Raw genomic sequence first — 12,585 nt, forward strand, 5'->3', positions numbered from 1 at the left:
CATGAAAAAAATCCAATCAGGAGCCCCAACGGACCCCTGTGCCTCCACACATCTTCCACAGGGCCACCGCCACAATCGCACCTGAACTAGGCTGCACCATCAACACCTCCCTTAGATCAGGCATCTGTCCAGACGTCTGGAAATGGGCAGAGGTGAAACCCCTCCTCAAGAAACCAATGGCCAATCCAACAGACCTAAAGTACTACCGGGCCATCTCTCTCCTCCCCTTTGCAGCCAAAGTCACTGAGAGACTCGTTAACACCCAGCTGACCGCCTTCATAGAAGAAAACTCCATCCTGGACGCCTCCCAGTCTGGTTTCCGCAGCAACCACAGCACCGAGACCACCCTCCTCGCTGCCACCGACGACATCCGCATGCTGCTAGATCAGGGACACACCACGGCCCTCATCTTTCTAGACCTTTCCGCAGCTTTTGACACAGTCTCACTCTCTCAGCCAGACTACAAGACGCAAGAATGCAAGGAGCCGCCCTCGACTGGATCCAATCCCTTGATCTTCAAACCAATGGAAATCAACCAAAGGGTACCCCAAGGATCTTCACTCAGCCCCACGCTCTTCAACATCTACATGGCCCCCCTCACCGCCATCGTCAGACAGCATGGGCTCAGCATCATCTCCTATGCCGATGACACCCAGCTCATCCTCTCACTCACAAAGAATCTTGGAGACACCAGACTCTGCTTCCAGGAAGGAATGAAGAACGTGGTGACCAGGATGAAGGACAACTGTTTGAAGCTAAACTCAGATAAGACTGAGGTCCTCATCCTTCGCCTGGGACAACACCTGGTGGCCCTCCACCCTAGGGAGCCCACCCCCCTACTGACCATGCTCAGAATCTTGGCATCATCCTTGACTCCTCCGTCTCCATGAACCGTCAGATCAATGCCGTCGCCTCCATCAGTTTCAACTGCCTCCGCATCCTCCGTAAGACCTTCAAATGGACCCCCCCCCCCCGACTGCAGAAGATCTGTCACCCACGCACTCATTACCAGCAGAATAGACTATGGCAACACCCAATGCGCTGGAATCAATAACACTCTTCTACACAAACTCCAAACCATCCAAAACGCCGCAGCCAGACTTGTCCTTGGGACACCGTGCCACATGCACATGACACAACACCTACGAGGCCTCCACTGGCTCCCCGTCGAGAAGAGGGTCACTTTCAAACTCCTCACCCACGCCTACAAATCTCTTAACAACATCGGGCCCAAATACCTCAATGAGAGAGTTTCCTTCCACGTACCGAAGAGGAACCTCCGCTCTGCCGACCTCGCTCTAGCAGAAACAAAACCAGAGGGAGAGATTTCTCCTACGTTACAGCAAAAACCTGGAACAAGCTCCCTTTGAACATCAGACGCTCCCCGACCCTGCACACATTCAGGACGGACCTCAGGACCTGGCTCTTTGACTGATCCATAGCTGCCGGCCTCCCCCCCAGCTCCTTGAGACCCTCATGGGTGAGTAGCGCGCTTTATAAACCCCTGATTGATTGATTGTTTGATTGAAGTATTGTCTATATTGGATCTGAGGCACTCACAGCCTTCCTCTAGGGTGGCTGTCAGATTCTCCATCCCCATCAACACCTGATCTGTCAACTCATGTCGGACTCCTACCGCAGTCCATTGGAAGGTCATCTGTGGGTCCAGGGGTGTGGGTGTGGTGGCAGGTGGTGCCTGTTGGTTGTTAGGCAAGGGATGTGACGCTGCCACAATGCTGCTGAAGCTCCCCGCGTCCGGCGATAGTGCCCCAATGGAGTCCTGGAGCTCTTGGAGGGTGTCATGGTTGATAGTTGGTTGCTTGTCATCACCGCCATCGTCATTGATGTCCAGAACAGGGTGCTAGACAGGAGCTGAGGGTTCATCCTCTGCAATGAGTTGGAAAAATGCTATTGGTGATGTCTTCTGCATGTTGGCATGGTTTAAGGCAGTTGACAAACAAAGTGCATTACATTACACTTTAATATCCTCATTGGTGCCAAGGACAGCTGGTACTTTTGGGTGTGGATGGCAGATAGCGCTGTATTTCCCTTAGAGGTGACTGGACCTCAGCATTGTCATCACTGCCACTGTGTGCCTACTCTGAGTGGATGGGCCCTATCCTATTAGTCAGATTCCAATCACTGACGTTCATGCCATTTCATCATGACCAGAGGTTATCTGCAGGGTGTCAGACATCTGTTTCAAATTTGATCCTGGCAGCCAACTAACTGCCACACAGTGATGGGACCCTGATCATACATTGATTCTCATGTGCATACTACAACTACATTGTGCGTGGCCTTCTCCCATGTGCTGACATAGCAGGCTGGTATAGGGGGACCTGTGTCAGGCAGCGCCCCAGATGGTAGTGTTGCTGGGAACTGTGACATGTACATACCGAGGGGCATGTTCACATAGAAATGGTGCAACATAGCACTGCAAGCACTTTAGCTACACCACCCTGCGTCTTTCCACATATACAGGACAGCACCATTCACAAAGATTGGGGGCACAACATGTGGTTACCCTTGAGCTGGCACAGAAAATAACAGCCAGGCACCAACACAGACACCCTTGCGCTATGGTGCAATGGTGCATTCATTGGCGCACAGCTGTTCTTTTTTTTGGTGAAAATGTTTTTGTTATACACTTCCAGGGCTATCAACATATTGCCACACAACTTAACAAGACAGTAAGCCAAGTGTATTAGAAAGCCATAGGATAGTTCAGAATGTTAACAAGAACTTAGCATAATATTAATACAGTTGATTACAGCATAAAAACATTTCCTTACTATACAACTCTAAACTTCAGTGTGTGCTCTGTGGTTCCCCTTAGCGGGAACAACAAACAAACATGGATAGGATATTACCAATAACCCTGGGCGTAGTTTGCGTAGTAGCATTAAGCAAACTGCGTAGTGCACTGTTCACGATGATTGCACAGTGCTGGATGCTTGTCCGCACTGTGCAATCATTGAAAACGGCATCTTGCACAGTGCGAGCTGTCGTTTTCTGCCGCTCGAGTAGATTTTTACTCGAGCGGCAGCTTTCTCAACGCGAACTGGTAGTTTCTCATCGCGAGCGGTCGCGAGCATATGTGACCACTCGCAATGAGAAACCCGACCTCCCCGCGTTGAGAATCTCACCAGGAGGTTTATTTGCCACGCTCGCAATCGGTAACTTGATGTTGCTGATCGCGAACGAGGAAAAAGTCTTGCCGGGATGTCATTTTGCTCACTCGCGGCCACCAACTTGACGTTGAGGACCGCGAGCGAGGAAAAAATGCCAACTACGCTACGTGATTTTGCACTGTGCTACTTGCAATTCGCGTAGCATGAAGTAGCACAAACTACGCAAACTTCGCGAGCGTAGTTGTCCACCCAGGGTTAATTACCAACTTATACAACTCAATCGCATGTCTAGAATGGTGCAGAGAAATGGAGACCATGTTTTCATCTCGTAGGGGGGTGGCGGGGAGCATAAAGACGGCGCAGCACAGAGGACGGGGGAGAGAGGAGATATCCAACAGACTTCAAATGGCCCCAACGGGGCCGCTGGAGGGACAGCATCTGGCTATATTTGGAAGAGGTGGAGAGCCTGAATTCGGGGCTAGAAGGAGAAAAGAGGGAGACCCTCCAACAGATGCCCCATCCAAGGGGCCCCAAATGTAGTTGAAGCTTTTCCAAGAATCTGTCATTATGTCTGTCATACTGTGCACTGACTCCCCGGTCCACCGCAGCGATTTAGGCTGTTTGTTGTGGAGGGAGAACAGAGCTCTCATACTTCCTGGTGGTGCCAATACTCGGCGGCCATCTTACTGGGTTGACGCTCCAGTCTTACTCGAGCCCAATCTATACAAAACACTTATTTCACCGCGCAGCGGCACGCGCAGCGGTAGCGCCGTAGACACGCCGAAGAGGCGCCAAAGAGAAGCCAGTCTGCGCCAGTCCGCGTCCAGACGCTTCCAGCTCCCGGTCCCAGCTGGCACGATGGTAGGAAACCTCCTCTCATACAGCGCTTCCTCCCTGCACGCACTACGACCTACCACCAACCCACTATGCTTACATTCGGTCCTCCCTATAAATACGAAGGCCCGTTGTAAAACATGTGATTGGGGTATGTCCACCCCAATTACAGGGAAACCCCCCTCCATGTACAAGTGGAGGATGTTCCTCCTCAATTGCCGATCTTTGCCGAAGCACTACACTGAACTGGCCATGCTGATAGAGGAGCTCAATCCTGAAGCCCTCTTTCTAACAGAGACATGGCTCCAGCTAGAAACCGATCCTGCAACAGTATGGGCCGCCCCCCAAGGCTACACTCTTAAGCGACTGGACCGCAAGACAGGCAGAGGCGGAGGGTTGGCCATCATTTATAGAGACAACTATAGATGCCGCGTCACTCCCTCCACTACGCCAGTCTATGAGAACCTACACTTCACTCTCGAATTTTTCCCCACCACCACCTTCTCTGGTATTTTAGTTTATAGACTAACTGGTACTCCTAGCGACTTCGTCACTAATATGACGGTCATAGTTGCCAACCTAGTGCTCACCTCGGCAAATTTCACCCTGCTGGGCGACCTGAATCTGCATCTAGACGATCCGCTTGATTCAGCAGCCAACAGTTTTCGATCGAACCTCCAGGCCATCAACCTGCTCCAGAAAGGTTTTCAATCGACGCACACCAAGGGGCATCTCCTAGATCACATCTATAGTAATCTAGATAGCCTAACTGTCGAGGTACCCATACCACTGCCCTGGACCGATCACTTCTTAGTACCCCTTACATGGTCCACATGCACCCCTCCCACTCTACAAAATCACAATAAACACTGGGGAAGAAAATGGGTCTCGCTCCCGCTCCCCAAGTGGAAACTGTCTCTCACCGAACACCCACCCCCGAGGGTGACTAACCCCAACACAGCCACTGCCAATTTTGACAACTGGATTTCTAGTACCCTTGACCAAGTCCTCCCGAAGGAATCCCTGCACTCGATAAAAAGATCCAAAGTCGCTCCCTGGTACTCCCCCGCCCTTAGAACTGTGAAACAATCCTGCCGCAAACTAGAGAGAGCCTGGAGACAAGAACACTCACAACCGAAGAAAGCTGAGTACAGAGCCGCAACAAAGCTCTACAAAAATGAAATAAAATCTGTACAAGCCCAATTCTATGAATCCAAAATTAACCTAGCTGTAAATTACCCTAAAGAAATGTTTAAAATAGCCAAATCTCTAATCCCCCCCCCCCCCCCCTGAGCGTCTGTCATCTGACGGCGCGCAAACCCGTTGTAACAACCTAGCCACTTTCTTCTCCCAGAAGATCCAGGCCATTTATTCCTCATTCACCACTGGTAGTGGTGACACGGAGTCTACCACCACAACAGATTCTGACCTCCCTGTCTCCTGCTCGCTGGACAAATTCCCCCTCCTAGATTCCATCACATTAGACAGAATGATCCCTAAAGTCACCTCGGGATCTCCCAAAGACCCAGCACCTCCGCAGACACTTACTAAGGTCATTGATGCCATTCGCCCGGTCATCCTGGATGTCCTTAACGCCTCCATCACCTCTAACTCCGTCCCAGCTCCATGGAAGTGTGCGATGGTTAAAGCCCTCCTGAAAAAGTCCACCTTAGACCAGAACAACTTGGCCAACTTTCGCCCTATTTCCCTACTTCCCTGGATGAGCAAACTGCTTGAGAGGCACATCAATAACATCCTAGTAGAATATTTAGAATCTAATAATCTGCTATGTGCCTCTCAGACGGGGTTCCGCCCTCAGCACGGAACCGAAACTGCCCTCTTAGCAGTGGCGGAAGAAACTAGAGCTGTGCTGGACCGGGGAGGAAAAGCAGCCATCATACTACTCGACCTCAGTGCCGCGTTCGACACGGTTAACCATGCCACACTATTACATCGTCTGAAAGGCATGGGCGTGTCGGGCGTGGCCCTGGAATGGCTGACCTCCTTCCTGGATGTGCGATTCTTCCAGGTGTTCGAGGGCGAGGTAGTCTCCCCCAAGCAACCACTTAGCTGTGGGGTTCCCCAGGGTTCCTCCCTAAGCCCCACACTTTTTAATGCCTACATGCGACCTCTAGCAGAGATAGTCCAGCCCTTCGGTGTGCATATTGTCACCTACGAGGACGACACCTAACTGGTGGTCTCCCTGGACCACACTGAGGGGTCGTCCAACACCTTGGGCCCCTGTCTAGAGGCTGTCGCTAAGTGGATGCAATCCTCCTGTCTCAAACTCAACGGGGAGAAGACGGAGATTATGCTACTGGGCAACTCTCCACCGACCACTCTGGCCTCCATCTGGCCCACATGTCTCGGCGCTCCTCCCCCCCCCCCCCCCCAAACCTCAGATAAAGAGCCTTGGAATTTGGCTCAATAAAGCGCTAGACTTTTCGGTCCAGGCCACCAAAACGGCCTCCAAGTGTGTCGGGCTAATGAAAATGCTCCGCAAAGTGCTCCCTCTGCTTCCATTCCAGGCGAGGAGAATCATGGTTCAGGCCCTGATACTCTCCCGCCTGGATTATGGAAATGCTTTATACCTAGGAGCCCCGGCAGCAGTGACCAACAGGCTCCAAGTCACGCAAAACTGTGCCGCCCGATTACTGTTCAACATCCCCCGTTGGCAGTCAGCCAAGAAAGCTCTAAAAGAACGACATTGGCTCCCAGTGGCTGCTAGAGCACAGTTTAAGGCCATGTGCATTGTGCACAAATCCTTCCACCGAACAGGCCCTTCCATCCTGTTCCCCTTAGTCGTGCCCTACGCCCCATCCAGAGCCCTCCGCTCCGGTTCACTGCATCTAGCAACCACAACTAAAATCCACAAAGCCCGATGGGGCGGCCGTTCTTTCTCCCACACCGCCGCGAGGCTTTGGAATTCCCTCCCCCTAGCCCTTTGAGAGAATAATAACCGGATGGCATTCAGAAAAGCTTTGAAAACTCATCTGTTCGCAAAAGCGTGTTAACCTATCCTGTAGCCCGCCACAGTAATCAGTCAAAGCGCTGCGAGGCCTCCGGGTAGTTACTCGCTATACAAATATAATTTTTCATTTTATTTCATTTCATTCATATGTTCAAGAGCTAATGCCTGACATAGCCGCGAGTGCCATTGTTAGAGGGATGAGGCCTCCAGCCTCTTCTATTCCACAGCCACCTCCATCTTGGCTTCCCCCAGGCACAGCCAGATGATGGATCGGTTTCAGTTTGGTGCTTCAGGATAGGGTCACTCAGGCCCAACAGGACACATTGCGAGGCCTCTAATATCGGGTAACCCAACATCTTTCTAATCTGTGAGAAGATTTTTTTCCAGAAGGATTGAATGGAAGGGAAGACCCACCATATATGACGAAGTCACCTGCCATCCCACAACCTCACCAGCATCTGTCTGATGTGTTTGGAAATAGTGTGTGCAGCTTCTTAGGCTATAGATACCAGTCATATAGAGTCTTATAGTGTGCTCTCCTTATGGTCATGAAACGGTTATGCTTACAAATATCCCTAGAGAGTGTATCCCATTGCATTTCTGATATTGAGATGTCTAATATGGTTTCCCAGAAGGATACATTTTGACGTGGAGGTGAGGGTCTGCTTGTAAGTAAGAGCATGTATAGAAAGAATGTGAAGCCCTTAGCCATACTCCTGCTTTGCACAAAATGCTCGACGGGAAGGAGGTCCCTTGTAGCTGCCAGTCACATGTGAGGCTGCAGGACCTACTGCTTTAACTAAATATAGTGACATTTCTCTGCTTGTGGCAGGTTGTTAATAGTGCGCATTTCCCCACCTTGAAACAGATCTGATATTGTTAGACAGCATCCAGCTTGCCAGTTATCAAAAGGGCCTTCGGAGAAAGCTGGAGGGAATGCAGCGTTGAAATGAATGGGTGTGTATGGGGAAGGGAATGTCGTTGGAGCCTGCAACGTACTGATGGGGTCGCATACTGTAAGGGTAGTCGCATTGGGCATGCTAAGATACACGTTCTTAGATCTGTCCTGTTTAGGCTTGCACAGGAGGTCCCATATGGTCCTGCTCACCACCTCTCTATCCATATGGCGCCACTTTTTGTCTGAGGCTCTAAGAGACCACTCAGACATAACTCTGATTTGGGAAGCCCTGTAGTAGATCGGAAAGTCCCCAAGCGCCAGACCCCCTTTGCGCCGTGTCCTGGTCAACAGCTGCTGGGATAGTCGAGCTCTGCGTTCCTGCCCAAAAAAAATTATGATTTTAAATCCGCATCGATTTCTTTACTTTTCGTAATCGGGAGTCCCTGGAACAGGTACAACACCCAGGGGAGTACTGTCTTCTTAATCGTGTTTATGTGACCCGGCCATGTGATGCCTGAGGTCACCCATCTCTTAAAATCTGACTTAAGCTGTTGTAACACAGGAGGGAAGTTGGCTTTATATAGGTCAGTAACTTTGGGGGTGAGTTTGATTCTCAGATAGGTAAATTCTTTTTAAATGTATTGGAACGGTGAGATGGCTGAAATGACTTACATCTTCTTCAACGCCATTATCCAGAAATTCTGTAGAATTGGGAATTAAAGTCATAAGGACCTTGGGCTCTATGAGATTTGAGGGAGTCTATTGCTTTTTGGACCGACTCTCTCATGATGGGTTAACTAACCACCTCATCCATTTCCGAGGGGACCAGCGAAAGAGCAAGCGAGTCTGGGATTGGTCTGGGTCATCTAGTGAGTCAGCAGTGTACAATTTATTATAGAAGCCTCGGAAAGTTCAGGCCTTCCCCTCTTCGCTATAGTGGCACTCGTCTGCCTCATCTTTTATATGCCCAATATATTCTTTTTTTGTTTGGTCCGTAGTTGTCTCACTAGTAGAGAACCAAATTTGCTGCTACGCTCATAGCCACGTGATTTGGGGTGTAGGAGGGTGTTTTCTGCTCTATTGATTTAAATTCTGTGTAGTTTTCCTTTTAGGGCTGTCACCTACCTCTGTGTGGTGAGAGTAGGTAAGGACTTGTGAGCTCCTTCAGCCTGCAAGAGTTCCCCCATGAGCGCTTGTCTTTCCTTGGTCAGTTGTTGGTGCAGTGTGGTGACTAGAGAGATACATGTGCCCTGTATCACTGCTTTAAATGCATCCCATGTATTTAGGTGCAAGGTTTCCCTGAAGTCATTGGCCAAAAAAAAGTCCCTTATCATCTTTTGGAGTTTATCACGAAAAGACGGTCCGTGCTGAAAATATTAGGGAAGTACCACCTCCAGTTAAATGCAGCCTCGATAGGGGCATGACCTGAGATAAATATCAAGTAGATTTTTGCCATTTTTACTGCCTGTCACAGTTGCTGGCTGAGGAATATATGATCTATTCTAGAAAAAGACCTGTGGGAGTGTGAGAAAAAGGTGAAGTCCTGCATCGTATGATTCAAGGACCTCCAAATGTCTAGTACGTCCTGTCGGTGTAGTGCAGATTTAACCACTGTGGTGAAAACCCCTGTGGGAGACATGTGTGGGTGAGTGGTATCTAGTGAGACGTCCCATATAAGGATGAAGTTGCGCATTGAAATTATGTACCTAGTAGAAAACCCTTCGAGCATCGAGACCACTTTAAAGAGGAACTCTGACTGACCCATGTTGGGGGCATATATCGTGGCTATGGTACAGGGGCAGAGCCGAAGGAATCATCAGAAGTTTCCCTTTCATGTCAGTCTTAGTGGCATATTTACAAGACCCTACCACAACAAGAACGTCACTTTTAGTGATGTTCCTGCGACAATATGTGCTTTGCCTTATTTACAAGGCGGTGTTAAGACACTTAACGCTGCCTTGTAAATAAGGCACCCTTTCACGCTATACTTAGTGGGTGTTTCTGTGGGCGTTTCACTGCAACACACATTGATTTTGATGCTGCCCCATATTTACAATGGCAGCGTAAATATGGGGAAGCACCAAAATTAAGACCAGGGAAATACAGCACATCCGTACATTTGTGAAATGATACAGCTTGGCGCTGCAGATTTGTTTGCATCGACGCCCTGCGCATTTTCACTTTAACCTTGGTCCATGTTCCACGGGTGTACATAAGTAGCATTCACCCCCACATCCAGTCATATATATGTGGATGAGAGGAGTTCAGGTGGTCACTACCATGGCAGCTGACACATGTGTGGTCTGATTCTGCATGCCAGGACAGCGGTGTGCCATGTAGTTTGCTCTAGGTGAGTATGGAAATGACTAAATATACCCCTATATGTTGTACTAGCCATGGACCACATATCCTAAATTCCTCAGGTGTGTTGTTTCTCCTGTGAGATACCAAATTATGTTCAGTATTTTGTGGCTAGGTTAATGTGCATGGGCCCTGGTGTGACAGAGGGGCATGTTTCACACACGTGGTGCAGCGCAGCTCAAAAAAAAAAATATTGCTGTTCAAAGCTGTGTGTATAGGAAAGTGCATGGTTGTGCTGTGTTGACAACAACACAACACATCCCTGTGCTTTCCTTTCTGCTGGTCCACATTCACCTGGCTAGCACCAATGCAGGTACCCTTGAACCATGGTGCAGGGGTGCCTGCTTTGGTGTGAGTCTGCTGTATGTGCACCAATGCATGCAGTTAATACAGGAATGTGTCATAGCTTGTAGAAACAACACATTGCTTCCCTTTCATTTTGAGTTAGGAAAGCCCAAATATGTGATTCTACCCTATGCCAAAATAAGATCAAAATGCCCATGAACCTTCCATTGATGTAATGTCTAATCATAGAGGAGCCAGGTTCCCTCCGTTTTTCCTTCATACAGTGCAGCAGAGCGATGGGACATTGCTGCCTGGACTGCTATACATTACGTGTTTTTCTCCCTCACTGGCCCTTGTTGTGACTTACCCTATTGCTGATGTAGTTGGTCATAGTCAGCTCTGTTGTGTCCCACAACATCAACCACCAACTCCTCAGAGATGACAGCGGACACCTGCTCTTCCAAAGGATCTAGTTCTTCCTGGGGCACTGGACTACCATCTCCAGTGTGCAATGCTGTCTGTAGATTGGTTGCTCCTTCGTTTTGTGCATGGCATTGTGCTAGCGCTACTTACAGTCCACCACTGTCCTCTTGACTTCAGCAACGCTGTTCACCTTGTACACTATGGCCTGCCATATGGCAATTTTCTTCCCCAATGACCCTTGAGCTGAGGAAGAGTTGGTGATCCGTCACCTTCGTGATCAAGATCTCCTCCTGACTCGACTTGCATTTCCTCTTCCCCTGGGACTCTGGCTGGCTATCCTGACTGGTAGTGGGGTTGGAGGAGGTTGTTGTCCTGTGCTGTGCTTATTTCCGGCTGCTCCATTCTGAGGTAAGTCTAACTTTTTTTTTCATCTTTGTGGCTTTTTTAGTATTTTCTTTTTCACGCTAGGCGCAGAAAAGTGAAGTTAAGCCTGCTAGCTTGTATGTTCTAGCCTGTGATTGGTTGAACGTCACATTTGGTAGCGTAGTTTGAGAATTTTAATTGACTGGACTCTCATTTCAGCATCATTTCTTTCTGCCACTAAATCCTCCTAAGGCTATGTAGGGCCATATTGCAAATACAGCGCTAATATGGAGTTAGAAAGTGTTGTTCTGTAGCGGCAAAAGATTTTACGCTCTGCTGCGGAAAAAACAGCAGAGAGCCATTTCTTGTAAATATACCCCGTAATTTATAGAAACATGTGTGTTTATTTCCTCACAGGAAAAGTACTGTGGGCCCCATCCACAAAGGTAAAGTTAGACGAAAGTCTAACTTTCTGAATTTCGGTATTCACAGAAGGCATTTACGACTCGTAAATGTCCTTTGTGAATACTGATAGTTGTAAAGTTTGACTTTCAGTATTCACAAATGGCATTTACGAGTAGTAAATGCCTTTGTGAATACCAAAAGTCATAAAGTTAGACTTTCATCCAACGTTACCTTTGTGAATCGGACCCTGTGTCTTTAAGTGTTTTAAGTTTGTTTCTAAAAGCTGGTAAACTACTATGTGGGAGGCAGTAGTCTAATATAATAAGGACTGTGCCGAGCAAGACTGTGACTCTAAGTAATCAAGATTATCAGTAAGCAACCAGGTCAAAACCACCCCCCATAAAATAAGTTCCCCTGACAGAGTGCTTATAGAGGGTGCATACCTGCATAATCCACCTTGCATCCTAGCTGAACTTGTTGATTGCTTGCCTGACTTCTGTGCTGGGGTTTTATGGACACAAGGTGGCTAGGAGTTTTCAAATTCAGGTCAAAGCTGCTAAGCAGTCTTACTTCCCACTCCTCCCATTGTCATTGTTCCTCTTACATTTCATCATAAGAAGGGTCCATCTCTTGAATCTTCTATATTTTCACACAAGCGGCTAGGAGAATTGACTCTACTAAGCACCCACAAGGAGATAGTAAGCAGTGGGTAGGCAGTGGAACAATTACTAGTCGTGTTAAGGCGGCACTGGTTTTGGATTGTACTTTTAACAAAATGCAAACTTTCTGATTGATTTATAAGCATTCCCATGAACTTTTGGATGCCATAAATAAACTATGGCTCAGATATAGAGTTTGACGGGCAGGGTACTTCATCACAAATTTTGCCTGACTGGTACACCCTCGCTTCA

This window comes from Triturus cristatus, chromosome 3_2 (assembly GCF_964204655.1).
Source record: "Triturus cristatus chromosome 3_2, aTriCri1.1, whole genome shotgun sequence".
NCBI lineage: Eukaryota > Metazoa > Chordata > Amphibia > Caudata > Salamandridae > Triturus > Triturus cristatus.